Raw genomic sequence first — 16,403 nt, forward strand, 5'->3', positions numbered from 1 at the left:
AAGCTAATGTTTGTGCCTTTGATGGAGATGGAAGCACCACCAGGAAGACAAAAAGAAAGTAAAAATTAACAGCGGGAGGAGAATGGGGAAAACTACCTGTTGTATTCCAGGCACTGAATTATACTGCTCAATTAATTTCTCTGGCTCCATCTAAATAGTGGGCTCCTCAAGAGTGAGAACCACAGCTTATCCAGTTCTAGTCTCCCAAATTTATTACAGCACCTGGCACATAGTAAACACTCAGAGACTGATGAATGTATGAATGGCCAAACTCTGCTTGATTCCCATTTTAGAGGAACAAAATCCAGACAGATACATAGCTTTAAGTGGGAAAAAATCAATAAAACAGTCTAAGCACATTATAATCCAATGGCATAAGGCAGTATCATGAAGTCATTAAAAATAATGGTGGATCCAGATGAATGGATGAATAAAATGTGGAATATGCATGCAATAGAATATTATTTACCTTTAAAAAGGAGGGGAATCCTGACACATGCTACAACATGGATGAACCTTGAGGACATTATACTAAGTTAAATAAGCCAGTCACAAAAGAGCATGTATTGGATGATTCCACTTGACTGGATGATTCCATTTGACAATGATATGAGTTATCTAGAGTAGTCGAATTCATAGGGACAGAAAGTAGAATGGTAGTTGCCAGAGGGGGGAGAGGGGAATGTGGAGTTGTGTAATGGGTACAGAGTTTCAGTTTTGCAAAATGAAAAGAGTTCTGTAGATGGATTGTGGTATTGGTACAGCCCCTTAGAAGTTAAAAAAGGACAGGAATACTCCAATGTTGAATGTCTAACAGGATCTCCTGTTGAGAAAGCATTTCCATGAAGTACATTCACCCATGTGAATGTACTTAATGCCACTGAACTGTACTCATAAAAATGTATAGTTAAGATGGTAAATTGTATGTTTTGCACATTTTATTGCAAGTAAAACAAACGTTGGAAATTTTGTCCAAATGGAAAAATGCAATATGTTTTGTCCAAATGGAAGAATGCAAAATTGTATAGACATGCACATGAAAAGGAATAAGCAAAGAGAAAACCACTGCATGGTGGGTGGTGGCATCATCACCATTATATCATTATTAAAATGTATTTAGTATTTATACATTTCCTTTAAAAATTTCTTTTTGCTCAAAAAAGTAAAGATATCAAAAGAATACCTAGCAGGAGAAAGGAATAAAAATAAAAATAGATCTGAATGATACTGACAAAATTGCTATGGTCGAGGGTTCCTGATGTAGAGGGATGCAGAGCTCATTAAGTGCCAAAGTCCCTTAGTCACTTCCTTTTGATGATGGTGGTGGTGGTGGTGATGATGATGGTGATGGTGATGGTGATGGTGGTGATGGTGGTGGTGATGGTGGTGGTGGTGATGATGATATTGGTGGTGGTGGTAATGATGCTGGTGGTGGTGGTGATGGTGGTGGTGGTGGTGATGGTGGTGGTGATGATGATGGTGGTGGTGATGGTGGTGGTGATGATGATGGTGGTGGTAGTGGTGATAATGCTGGTGGTGGTAATGATGATGGTGATGATGATGATGATGGTGGTGCTAATGATGGTGGTGGTGGTGGGTGAGTCGTGGTGATGATGTTGGTTGTGGTGATGATGTTGGTAATGATGATGGTGGTGATGATGGTGGTGGTGGTGATGGTGGTGGTGATGATGCTGGTGATGGTGGTGGTGATGATGGTGATATAGTTGAACTGTGGAAAACTGAATTAAATAAATTGGAAGGAATTCAATACATACTTGATGCTGAAACATGAAGGTAGATGGAAGTTCTAGGCAAAGACTCAAAGACTGGGATTGCTGTTAATGCAAGAGTTTTGTGATGAATGTCAGCGATGGAGGTGCACATACATGTGCCTGTGTTGAACTGGAAACCATGAAACCAGAGTCCCAACACACCCTGCGTAGATCAGTTCTCTTCTTGTATCCTCACTCTCTCTGTCTATGAAATGAAAAGTCTGCACTGATGAATTTCCAAGCAACCTTTCAGCTCTGATAGTTTCCAAATGGACTGAACTTTATCAGCCCCTTAGAAGTTAAAAAAGGACAGGAATACTCCAATGTTGAATGTCTAACAGGATCTCCTGTTGAGAAAGCATTTCCATGAAGTTATTTTTAAAATAATTGAATGCGTATTGCAGCGCTCACAATAAATATACAAATACAAGCAAGAGAAAATCATGTAAATATATAATTATATTAGGCACATTATATAAATGTCATATAAACTCTGAGAGGGTAGAAACCAACCATGACTACAGATAATCCTGAATAAATTACTTGCTATGCTTAGCTGTTTTGCATTAAGAAAAATGACCTCTGTGGCTCCCTGTTTTTTGTTTATCTTTGTGTAGGTCTTACCCACCACAGAAACTCAATAGTGGCAAAACAGAAGGCATTTCAATTGAACATTTTAGAAGATATCCAAGTGTCAGATCTTTTTGATTCACACCAATGTGCCCAAGTAGCATGCTGCTGTGGCATGAGTGTACCAAGGGATGAATTGAGGAAGCAGAGGACCCTTGGAGGACCCTGAGGACACAGTTGGGAGAGATGAGAGAACAGAACAAGATGATGACCGTTCACAACATGTAATTGAGTTCAGCTTCTCCTGTTGCCATTGAAGAGGTTTGGTGACCATTGGCCTCTGGCACAGAGTAAGTTGGATAAGGTCAGTATCCTTACTGAGTTTATCCTTGAGCTCACTGAGGTTCCCTGATAAACAGGAAGTTGGAGCCATCAGACCCTACGTGAGGATATGGGGACAGATGCTGACTAAGACCAGAAGGCTGGTCCCCTGAGAGCATTCTCCCAGCTCTTGAAAGATTCACTGGATACTGAGAAAACTTGGGGAAGTGGAGAAGGCAAACTACACAGGTGCCCCTCTAGGTCTTGCAAGACCTCTTGGGGAAATATATTGAATTTTAATGGTTGCAAGACAAGGTAATGGGTTTGCATGCTGAGGTCACTCACAAATTCTGAGTTTGCATGTAGGATGTTTGCTCTATGAGGGTATCACAGAAAATTTTCTGTTTATTCCACATCTCAACATAATGTTGTGGGAAAATGATAGTTCTACTCTTCAGAGATGCCCACAAGAGTTGGGAAAAACTAAATGCCAGACAGAAGTGGGCAACCCCTGCCTGTGGCTCTGCACCAAGTTTAAGATTGAAAACTAGGGTGAACATTTACCTGGTTTTCTGAACACACCATGCCAAACAATTGATCTTGGCATACTGGTATAACTGATTCTCTAGGAAGGTAAAGGTAAATCTCTGGAGAAGACTGTTATGGATTGCATTTTTGTGTCCTCTAAAATTCATATGTTGAAGCCTTACCCTCCAATATGATAATATTTGGAGGTATAGACATTGAGATGTAATTAGGTTTACATAAGATCACAGGGTGGGCCTGCCATGATGGATTTAGTGTCCTTATAAGAAGAGGGAGAGCTCCACCATGTGAGAACACAGCAAGAAGGCAGGCATCTGCAATCCAGGAAGAGACCCCTCACCTTAAACTGAGGCCACCCAACATGCAGTACTTTGTTATGGCAGCCCTAGCAAATCAACACAATGATGACAATGACAACGGCCACACATGCTGGCAATTTAATCTCAAACTTCCCAGCCTCTAGAACAGTGAGAAAAAAAAAATATTATTTAAGCCACAAGGTCTACCATAATTTGTTATAGCAGACTAAGACAGATGCAGTGATTATATTATTTACTTCTTATCAGCTAAATAGTAATAACGATGATGATGGTTACGGTTGACTCGCGTCCCCCCAAAATGATACGTTGGTCTCTTAACACATATTACCTCAGAATATCACCGTATATGTAAATAGGGTCATTGCAAATTAAGATGAGGTCTTCAGGGTGGCCCCAATCCAATATGACTGGTTTCCCTATGAAAGGGAAAATTTGGGGGCCAGGCATGGTGGATCATGCCTGTAATCCCAGCACTTCGGGAGGCCGAGGCACGGGGATCACCTGAGTTTGAGAGTTTGAGACCAGCCTGACCAACATGGAGAAACCCCGTCTCTACTAAAAACACAAAATTAGCCAGGCGTGGTGGTGCATACCTGTAATCCCAGCTACACTGGAGGCTGAGGCAGAAGAATCGCTTGAACCTGGGAGGCGGAGGTTGCAGTGAGCCAAGATAGTGCCATTGCACTCCAGCCTGGGCAACAAGAGTGAAACTCCGTCTCAAAAAAAAAAAAAAAGGGAAAATTTTGGACACAGACACAGGGAGAATTTCACATGAACGTGAAAGTAGAGATCAGGGTGATGCTTCTACACACCAAGTGATATGGTTTGGCTGTGTCCTCACCCAAATCTCACCTTGAGTGTTAACTCCCATAATTCCTACGTGTTGTGGAAAGGGAGAAAATTGAGTCATGGGGGCAGTTTCCCCCATACTGTTCTCATGGTAGTGAATAAGTCTCACAAGATCTGATGGTTTTATAAGAGGTTTCCCCTTTCACTTGGCTCTCATTTGCTCTTGCCTGCTGCCATGTAAGACGTGCCTTTTGCCTTCCACCATGATTGTGAGGCCTCCGCAGCCACATGAAACTGTAAGTCCATTAAACCTCTTTTTCTTTATAAATTACCCAGTCTCAGGTATGTCTTTATTGGCATCATGAAAAGAGACTAATACACCAAGGAATGCCAAAGCAACCACCAGAAGCCAGGAGTGAGGCCTGGAACAGATTCTCCCTCAGTGCTCTCAGGAAAAAAAAAAAACAACCCTGCCTTGCTACCCCTTCATTTCAGATTTCTCCCCTCTGGAACTGTGAGGCAACAAATGTCTGTTGTTTAGGCCACCCAAAGAGCAGGACTTGGTGACAGCAGCCCTGGCAAGCCAACACAATAACGACGGTAGCCATGACCACACCACTGCCTTATGAGTGAGTGCACACTCACTTTACACTGAGGGCACAGCAGGGAGAGATGAGAGAACAAAACAAGATGGTGGCTATTCACAATATGTAATTGAGGTCAGCTTCTTCTTCAGCTTCTTCATTAGAGAGGTTTGGTGACCACAGGCCTCTGGCACAGAGTAAGCTGGATAAGGACAGTCCTTGAGCTCACTGAGGTTCCCTGATAAACAGGAAGTGGAGCCATCAGACCCTGTGTGAGGATGTAGGGAAGGGTGCTAAGACCAGAAGGCTGGTCCCCTGGAAGAATTCAGACCATGGTGATCATATCTCTTGGTGTGTGATTGCCCACCAAGGCCATAGTGGTTGCACTTATAAAGTATAAAGTAGAGGGCAAGACCCCAGCTGGAGGTAGAGACCAGGCTTGGTGGTTATTCAGCCACCACTATCTGCATGGCCTTGGGCAAATGGCTTGGCCTCTCTGGCTCCAGTGTCTGCATCTCTAGAAGAGGGGTGATATCACAGTGCAAGGGCTTGCACTTGCTGCAATTATGTAAGAGATCGTGTACAAAAGGGCTCGGCCCTTCATAAATACTTCACAACTACTCGCTGTTATGTTTTTATTCTAGAGTTCCCAGTTTACAAGCCCTTTGCAGAGACATCATCTAATCTTCCCACCCATCTTGTCCCCAGCTAACTACTAGTATTATGATTCTCTTCTCTGCAAAATCACGGCAACAGCAGCTTCTAAGAGTCCTGGGTTGTTGGCTTCTAAATTGTTCACCCTGACCCAGCTTGGAGGCCCCCACTTTTCCCCAGCCGCTTGAGGCTTGCTTAGCCTGGAGAAAATGTGTGTTCTACTTAAGTCGTTTAATGTTTAGATTTTATGCCCTAAACAAAGATAACACTAATGAATTCACAGTCAACCTTTTCAGCCCTGTGATAGAAAAAGATTTTCAGTCACTTTAGCCCAAGCTACATTTGCACCCAGGGTCACTCAAAGAAAAGGACAACACATTAATCTTTGTCCTCCTTGTGTTGAACAACCTCTCAAATAATCCATAGCACGGCATGAAGTGAAACTCAAAACCTTAAAACGCCATCTATCTTGTCCCCAATTAAAACATAATCTTTTTAAGCTGCCAATACCCACTGACCAGAATCAATAGAGGGGAAGATTATGAATGGCACTTCCTAGTGATCTGGTCGGACAGGGAATGGATTGCTGCTGTCATGTCTGGAGGGAGGGGAAAGTGGATGTCCAAGGTAACCACAGATAACCTGGCTTCACCCTCTTGTGTAGCTGATGTGGAAATCATATCTTCTGTGAACAGCCATAGAGGTGATCTTTTAAAAATTCCTGCTAAGCCACAGTTTAAGTTTCAAAGAAACGAATTAAGTACCGCTCCAAGCATTCGACAGGATATCTTGTAAGAGCATCCTCTGTGCCAGGTGCTCTGCTAAATGTGAAGGGTGGTGAGATTGATGCGGAGTCGGTGATGTTCTGGGAGCCACTGGTCTTCCTCCCTTCCCCCTTTTAACACATGAGAAAAACGGGGCTTAAAGTTGGCATGGGATTTCACACAGGTGACAGAGTCTGCACCTGGCCTGGGATCCTGATGCAGAGGCTCCTGCCCTTTTGATCTCAACACACTTCAGTTCAACTGGCTCTGAACTCTACTCCCACTGGGGGCTTTCCACACAACAGACGTGAGTGGTCCCTGAAAATCTAGCAGCGGCCACACCCCACAGCAGCTCAGGACTTCTCTCTGAAACATTTGCCACATCGAATGAGGATAAGACTCGAGGCCGAAGCTTAATTCCCAGAAGCCAGTGAAAATGCTCTGCTCTGGTCACTTTGACCTACATTTCCATGTTGTGTTTCTAGGCCAGCATGGTGGATTGGCAGCTGTGTTCTCATTCCCCAGCCTCAAAAGTCATCATTCTCTATAAACACTGCTGCTTTTCCCATTTTGGACACCACCTGGATTTAAGAGGGTTTTTGGGAGAGATGCTAACAATGGGTGTCTACTCTGTACCAGGCGCGACGGCTTACCGCATATGAACCTGCAGTGGGAAGGTGGTTTGATTGCGAATGCTCAGTGGGAAGGACAGTGCTTTTTCCAGTTGATGGGCCCTACTCCATCCCACTCCCTAAAATATCTTTCTGGTAGGTGGGGTCTGGGCTTCAGGGATGAAAAAACAGAGAGTGGACCAAGGAAGGCCCAGAGAAGCTGAGGACGACAGGAGATGGCCTTGGGAGAGATCTTTATAGTGAATGAAGAATGAGGGGCTTTATAATGAACTTTGGGAGAGTGTTATATAATGAGAAAAAGATGAGTCGAGATGGAGAGGCAGAGAGCAAGAGAGAGAGAGGCCAAAGCAAGCCTCATGGGCTGGGAGAGCCATGTCGGTCTCCCCTGTGCTAAGTTGGCTTGGCAAAGAGTGCTCCAAAGAGGCACGGGGTATGATGAAATTAAGGAGGAGAGAAAATGGAATGTGAGAGCTATTGGGGAAGTATGAATTCGGTCACTTTCAATGTCTTTCAAGACGTTCAAGTTCAAGGTCAGAGTCATTTCATTACTCTAGTTGCTCAGGTTACTCATTTCTTTGATTGTGATCCTTTTCACGTGGATTTAGAAATCACACAGGATCTATTTCAGAGGAGCATCACGCTGGGACCGTGGACTAAGGCCATCCCTCAAGTTAGAGATTGGCAGTTGTCAGAGGAGGAGGGCTGTGCCCCAGAAAGGGGGAATTATTTTAAGGAGGTACCAGCAGATGTCTACAGCACTGACTCACCCAGGGCCACACTAGCCATAGGTGGCCAGGCTAGAATCTAGCCCCAATTTCCCCTCTCTCCAAGACCTCTGTTATTTGTCTTTGACCAGCTTCCTCCCCTGGTCTGGCCACCATGCCTCGTGCAGGGCTAATGGGGTAAAATGACAGCATCCATGGTGACATGGTTTGGCTCTGTGTCCCCACCCAAATCTCATCTACAGCTGTAATCTGCACATGTGGAGGGGGAGACCTGGTGGAGGGGATGGATCATGGGGGCGGTTTCCTGCATGCTGTTCTTGTGATAGCCAGTTCTCACGAGATCTGATGGCTTTATAAAGGCTCTTCCCCTTTCAAGTGCTCTCTCTCTCCTGCCACCATATAATACGTGCCTGCTTCCCCTTCCACCATGATTTTAAGTTTCCTGAGGCATCCCCAGTCATGCAGAATGGTGAGTCAATTCAACCTCTTTCCTTTATAAATTACCCATTCTTGGGTATTTCTTTAGAGCAGTGTGAGAACAGACTAACACACAGGGACTAAAGATGGAGCCATGAGAACCCTTTAAAAGACAAGGCCTCATGCACTTGGTGGCACCTCTGTGAAAGGTGAGCACCTTTATGACAGCTGAGCTTAAGGAAGCTGGGAGAACTGTGCTGGGCCTGGACTGGGTAGACAGGGTGGGGGAGTGGTAAGAGCATCCTGATTCGGCAGAGCAGGGTTTATGAGAGTAGAGGGCTACTTGGAAAGGCTTAGACAGGTAGGGCCTTGAATGCCAACAGAAGGGCTTTGAGAAGGCACATTTCCGCAGAGACTCTCTCTAAGGAGGAAGCTCAGCCCCGTTGCTTAGAGATGTAGTCCCTCGTGCTTAGAAAGAGTTCAAGGGAGAATGTCAGGGACCCCATGTTTTGCCATTGTTCTGTTTCTTGTCCTGACCCTCCCGAAGCAGAAGTAGTCTGATAAAGGTCTACTTCTGACCTATATAACATCAGAAATCTTTAAAAGTCAGATTTGAGAACTTAATATAACAGTGACCTTCTGATGCTTTCAAAAACAGTGCATCTCTATAAAGAACTCCCTAATTCATTAAGTGGGACAGTCATTGAAATTCTAAAATAGATCTGGATCTGAGATACTCATAGCTGGGGTTTGGAGGGAGACTTGCTGCTGCTTGGATACCCTGGAATATTCGTTCTCTCTCTCTCTCTCTCTTCCCCCTCCCCTCTCCCCCTCCCTCCCTGTCTGCAAGAATTCCTTTTGAAATGTACACACATTCACACATACACAGGACCAGGGTCAATATATCTATCAGTGACCATATACCCACCAGTGACATTTTGACATCATAACATCATATTTTAAAATTAGCAAATTGGATTTTAAAATTTTATACGGTTTTTATTTCCATGGAATTTACATTTGGTTCACTGGTGACCAAAAGAATCAGAATAAAACTACAATTGTTAATTTTATAAAAAGAAAATAATATTTAATCTTTATGAAAAATATAAGAAATAGGTATACAAAACACATGAAATATTTACAGTTTAATGTCATCAGAAACCCAGATGTCCATCTGTGAATCATTTTATAACGAGTCTCTCCATCTGTTGAAAATCAAGCTCAGTTTTACTCTAAAGTGTGAATGGACCAAGGAGAATGTCAAATGGAACAAGAGACCCCCCAGCTCTCTGTGCAACACTTGGCCCTGCACCATCCCAGCATTTCATTTCATCCTCATGCCTCATTTATGACATTGGTACAACTGTCCTATTTTGCCAGGTGGCTTGTCAAGGATGAGTGAATCAATTTGGGTGTTTTGGGCTGCAAGGAACAAAAATAGGCCTGTAGCTGGCTAACCAATGAGGAAGGCCATTGGTTGCCAGACTTCAGTTCCCTCTTTCTCCCGATGGTCTCTTAGCTTTGCTCCTCTCAGCCAAGTCTTTTAATATCCATCGAGGTAGATCACTGGATGGGAGCAGCATGTGTCCACATTCACATCTGGAGCAAAAGAGAGGAACTAGCTTCCTGTGGCTCCCTTCTGAGAATGAGGAAGTTTATTTCCCAAAAGAACTGGGCAAGTGCCTTTGGTTTCCTTTACCCAAGCTGACTCATGCCTGCCCATTTCTTTTCTTTCCTTCTTTCCTTCCCCTTCCTTCCTTCCTTCCTCCCTCCCTTCCTTTCTCCCTCCCTCCCTCCCTCTCTCTCTTTCTTTCTCTCTCTGTTTCTCTCTTTCTTTCTTTTTCTTTTCATAGTCTCATTCTGTTGCCCAGGCTAGAGTGCAGTGGTGTGATCTCGGCTCAGTGCAACCTCCGCCTCCTTTCAAACGATTCTCCTGCCTCAGCCTCCCAAGTAGCTGAGATTACAGGTATGTGCCACCATGCCCAGCTAATTTTTGTATTTTTAGTAGAGATGAGGTTTTGCCACCTTGGCCAGGCTGGTCTTGAACTCCTGACCTCAAGTGATCCGCCCATCTAGGCCTCCCAAAGTGCTGGGATTATAGGCGTGAGCCATCACGCCCTGCCAAGCCTGCCCATTTCTGAACCACCCCAGGGTGCCTGGGATTTCCTCCAGGGGCTGGGCCCAGTCAGCTGAGGCAGGGACTGGTGGCGTCCACCGCAGGTTCTCAGCTCAGAGGTGCCCGAGAGCCCTCAGCGTGGGTAAGTCGCCAGAAATTAAGGTAAAACACGTAACACAAGCAGCCATTGCTATGCATGCTGCTGAAATATCTGAAAACATTCAATTCTTTCATAAATAGGATTTTAAATACTGTTTCCCTGCCTCACAAACTGACCCAGATTAGACATAAAAGACATTCTTGGACCTTAAGGTAAAAATGCTGCACACAACACACACCCACAAACACACACACACACACACACACACTCACTTTAAAGCTCAGAAATAGATAAAATGAAAACCAGCACGTACATTATGGAATTTAAAAACGTAAGCTGGTAACCCGGAGATATTATTAATTTTGAAGTTATAACTAATTTAATTAATAAGAAATACTGAATGATGATGCCAAGGAACCTATAACTGTTAAAATGTTGAAACGTAAAATATACTATAAACAATTAGACATTGTGATTATGAAGAAATCATCTTGCCCAGCCGAGTTTTCTTACTGATTTTTAAGTGAGCAAATGTCCTTCATAATAATACATTGATTAATGGTAACACTTATTAGGAGCTCATTAAAAGCAAACCTGGGCCAAGTTTACCCCTGCATCATTTCATTTCATCTCCACATCACCTGGGAAGGAGGTGCTATCCCTGTTTATGAAGGAACTTAAAAACTGAGGCTTGGGGAAATTCCTTAATTTTCTAAGACACCCAGGTAAGGAGATACCAGCTCCAGGCCTGGACCATCTAATCATCATACCACCGGGAAGCAATTCTCTAAGGCTTCGCTAGGCTGGGTTCGTGGCTTTCATTCATTATTCACTGGCTTAAAATCATTAATTGAGTGTCTTCTGTGTTCCAGCCAGGCACTGTGTTAAACCCCAAGAAACACTTTGTTTTGGAATTTCATTTTTCCAAAGGGCCAGAAACTCAATACAGAGTTCAGGATTTCACCTGTCAGAAAAAAAAAGCCAGTGCCAATTTCAAAACTTTCCATCTGTCTTTTATGTATCTACGGTTGGGACAATTTAACATGACTGAGGGTCTTGATTTTATCCACAAATTTTTTTTGAAACAAAAATCTTTCTCTAAAAGAAGTTAGTTGGCCCTAAACTATGGGTATATTATAATTTACCATATTCAGCTATTATTGAAAATGTATTTGGCATTCAAATGTTTATATTATAAATATTACTGAATTATACTTATATATTTCTATAACTTTTGACTATAATTCTCTAGGTAGAAAAGATACCTAGAAATTTAATTACAGTCAAAACATGGGAACATCTCCAGGGTTCTTAATGAGTGATCTGATGAATTATTGTCCCAAAGTGACAGATGAGCACGCCCATTTCAGCCCAAACAAGTCCCCATGGAGCCTGAGACTGACTCGAGTCTTTGGAATGTGGTGAAATGGACCATCTCGGGGTACTATTCTAGGGTTTGATTCTAGGCATGGCCTCTTTTGAGTGATGGTAATTATTGGTGTAAACGACACACTTTCTTGTTAGAGGGTCGTTTAAATGAATGTAAGTGGACACATGTCCACTTAAATGAATATAAGTTGCCAGGTCAACTGAGTTATTTGTCAGGAGTGAATCTTCAGGCCTTCCAGGTAACCCCTCATCATGGGTGACTTGGGAATGGCCAAGCCTATGCTCAAGTTCAAAACTGACAGAGGCCTGAATTTCTCAGGGGCAGTTTCCATTTTCCCTTCTAGGGCCAGCCAGGATGCAGAAAGTGGTAGACCATCACATTAAGAAAAAAAATAGACATCCTTGCATCACTTTAACATGGTTACAAAAGTTCTTCCAAATGAATAACAATGATTGTGCAAGTCCCTTCCTGATTTTGACGGTTAAGATTCTAAGCAATTCTGCGGCACCATGGCACCCCCCAACCCCCAAGTATAGCACTGGGCACAGAGCAGGTATGCAGTAAATATTTGATGGACTCCATTCGTATTTGAGTCAGAATAGTTTCCTAATGTCCAGCCTTTACTTGCAAAGATTCTCCTCCACTTTTACTTTGAAACAGAATTATTTGAGAGCTCCATCTTAACTTTCAATGTTTAAAGAAAAGCAATGTTTGTGGCTGCTTATATAGAGCAGGGATCAGAAAACTACAGCCCACAGGCCAAATTCAGTCTACTGTTGTTTCTGTATGGGCTGAGACCTAGGAATGACTTCTACATGTTTGAACAGTTGGAAAAAAAATCAAAAGAATAATATTTCATGACACCTGAAAATTATATGAAATTCTAATATCAGTGTGCATCAATGAAATTTGTTTGTTTTGTGTGTGTGTTTTTGTTTTGAGACAGAGTTTCACTCTTGTCACCCAGGCTGGAGTGCAATGGCACAATCTAAACTCACTGCAACCTCGCCTCCCGGGTTCAAGCAATTCTCCACCTTCAGCCTCCCGAGTAGCTGGAATTACAGACGCCTGCACCACACCCGGCTAATTTTTGTATTTTTAGTAGAGACGGGGTTTCACCATGTTGGTCAGGCTGGTCTTGAACTCCCGACCTCAGGTGATCTGCCTGCCTCGGCCTTCCAAAGTGCTGGGATTACAGGTGTGAGCCACCACTCCCGGCCTGAAATTTGATTAGAACACAGTCACGCCTTTTCATGACCATATTTTCCACAGCTGCTTTCATGCTACACTGGCAGAGTTTAGGTGGGTGCCATAGATCCTGTGACCCGCAAAGCCTAAAGTATTTGGTATTTGGCCTTGTAGAGAAAAAGTTTGCTGACCCTGCCACAGAGGACTTGTCTCATTTAAAGTATCTAATAATCAAATTAAGAAAGCAGAATATAAATAAAAATAGTTTGTGCACCCCCCACAAATAAAGACATGTCTTGTATCATTAAGAAGCTATCAGACTTCTGTTTTCTTGGTTTTTAATCTACATTTGACTTTTTAAAAATATACACATGCCAGAGATTGCAAGTGGAGTGGTTCAAAAAGTAGTAGTAAAATGCAAATTCAATTTTCATCTTTTAACAAGCACAACGAAACAAAAGATAATAATGAGGCATATATTCTAAAAATTGCCAAAACGAGCCCAGAGAGCCATGGGGTTGAAATCAGTTACGACACAGGCTTGCCTCCCTTGCCCGGTACTAATTCTGTAAGGGAAAAGGTGGAATTGACCTTCACGAGAGATTTAAATGATCTTAAAAAAATATCCGGCAGGCCATCCCCCTCGAAACAGGAATGTGTGGCCCCTCCCATCTTCCTCCTATGGTAAAGGTTTCTCCTCAAAGTCAGTAAGTAACGTACGGTAATGGATTTCAAAGTCAAGAATCTAATGCAAATCTAAGTATTTGCTTATACACTCTCTGAATTCTCGACAGATTAAGTTTGGAAGTATTTTCATAGATCATATCTACATAATCTAATAGAGATGATTTCAGGAACACAGAAGATGTTTCCTGTGATGTGCTTGCCGGAGTGCTGCTTCTCGCCAATAACATTAATAAAGTATGTGTTTTTGTTTAAATTTTTTTTATTTCATCCAATTTATAGAACAATGTTGAGAGGTTTTAAATAATATTCTGCTTCTGTTGAGGTCTTTATCTTGACAAAACTACTGGAGAGAAATGGATGATTCTGAGGATAAGGGGTCTTTGTCTCTGTTAAGTTTATGTAACATAATTGACTTTGTTAAAGGACATTTAGGAATCGTGTGATTTACATCTCGGGAGAGCTTAATACATCATCTGCACGAGGTTCCACTTATTTAAATATTTCATTTTAAAAGGTGCAGCAGGCCTGTAACTTCATCAGCACTCACCTTTCCCAGCTGAAATGGATTCTCTAGCTCAATCATTACACCTGCGACTCAAACAAATGAAGTCTCTTTGCCACTTCTCTTGACAAGGGACCCTGTGCTGTCGTATTACATTTCTCCATCAAGTTACATGAGGCCCAGGTGAGATTTTCCTAAGCTAATGTCATTGGGGGGAAATCAGAAAAGATTAGACTCTTGAAACTTCCATTTTTCTAGTGTAAGTCATTTTTTCAGGTGTAAAGCATGTCAGTGCATGCAGCTCGATGGGCAGGCGAGGAGGACAGAGCAGCACATGCTTAAGTGCACGCTCTGAGTGCCCTGTCGCTCACTCCCAGCTCCATTGTTCATCAGCTGTGTGGGCTTGGGTGTGTTGCTTGACCTCTCTGAGATTCCCTTTTCTCTGCTGTACACTGAGGCCAATAATACTGAATCCTTGCACCATAAATGCATGCACCAGATGATGAGCACAGGCTCTGCTAGGACTGGTGTCACAAAGACAGCCAGCTCCTGTCCTCAAGGAGCTCCAGAGAGTGCATTTCCTTCTCCAGAGTTCCCTCCTCATCAGGGCTCACGTTACTGGGAGGGTCCAGACCATAGGCCAGTCAACAGACAACTGAAGAAGACACTTTCAGATTGGAAGAAGCATTGTGAAGAATATCAAATAAGATGACCCCCAAAAGGAGTAATGGGGCTGGGGAGATGCTTCTTTCAAGAGGGGCAGTGGAGAAGTCCTTGCTGAGCACGGACCTGAAGGAAGACAGGAGTCTGCCAGACAGAGACCCAGGGATGAGCACTTCAGGCAGAGGGAAGAGCAGGTGCCACTGCCCCACGGCAGACTGAGCAGGCATGACCAAGGCAGAAAGCTGTGCAGGTGGCACACTGGGAACACAGAGGGAAAAGAAAGCTACAGTGGAGATGGGTTCAGGTGAGGCTGAGCTCTGCAGGTCTTGGAACAGAGCTTGGCTTTATTCTAAGGGCAGTAGAAAACCACTCAAGGGTTTAAGAGTGGAAACGCCATAAGTGAGTAAATGAATAAATAGGAGTGAATGAATGAATGAATGAGGCCCATAAAAGAACTTTTTAAAGCATTACACAAACACACACACACACACACACGCACACACACACACACACACACAAAGGAGCTATGTATTTATTGCCCTTGTATTCTGTGCAAGCCCAAATACAAGAGAAAGTTAGGTCTGGGACAGATGCAATAACCTGAAGTGACCTCAGCTAAGGCTAATTTGGGATGCTTAGAGAGGCCACGGGGTATAGTCGTCCCTTCGATGGGCATGAGCTTACAACTGTAAGTGCTGAGCATCATTTTAAAAACTATGCCAAAAGAACAGCACAGATCACAAATACACGCTTACAGGAGAAAATTTGCAAATGGTCGCATCGTCACGTGAGTGAGCACCTGTGGCTTGGGCCACGGCCTCCAGAGGAACATAGATTTGAAGGGTGATGTTGCTCAAACAACTCAGACAATCATGCTTACTGGTGTCAAGGTAGATTACGTAAGCTTCAAGTAACATGTAAATATGCACATATATATTATGTGTAACTAATATGCAAACCCCCATGAAATGTTAAGAGAGGAAAAATAATCTTTTTAAAATTACTATTTTATGTCATATGAAATCTTAAGTATATGTTAGTAAATTAATAAATTGATTATTCCAAGTTGATTTTTTAAGTAGTCAGCAACACTTTGTGGGACATCTTTTCATTGAGAAGATAAGGGATGACATGACACTTCGGTTCATCTCCTATTTATGTATGTGCAACTTACATTGAAACTCACCAGTGTGGTCATTTCTAAGTCAGCTCAACTAATCTTATATGAAAACGCTGGGAGAAATGTCAGTGTGGCATCCAGAGTGGACAATGTGTGCTGGGCAATCTCTTGCTCTTTTCTGTGCCATCTCCTCTACTGCAGAGACTGGAAACGTGGATGCTGCATTTCTCAGCCTCTGTGACCAGCGGGCTTACACAGTAGGTTCTTCCAATGAGAGGTGCTCATGCAAGATGTGGAAGATGGGAAAGAAGGAAGAGTCATTATTACCTCTGAAGGGCCATGAGGAGCCAGTGCTTTTGCAGGCAGCTGGCATAAGGCTTTAGCACTGATGGGTCTCTGGGCAGCCCCCCATGAACTGCTGATTTCAGTGCTGCAGGAGCTGAGATTGCTGGAAGCTGTCCCTGCAATTTCTGTAGCTCCTGAGTTCCTAAGCTGTTTGTAGCAGTGGCTTCCCTGACCTTGCAACCCCAGGTCTTCAAA

The sequence above is a fragment of the Nomascus leucogenys genome, chromosome 22a (genome assembly GCF_006542625.1).
Source record: "Nomascus leucogenys isolate Asia chromosome 22a, Asia_NLE_v1, whole genome shotgun sequence".
Classification (NCBI taxonomy): domain Eukaryota; kingdom Metazoa; phylum Chordata; class Mammalia; order Primates; family Hylobatidae; genus Nomascus; species Nomascus leucogenys.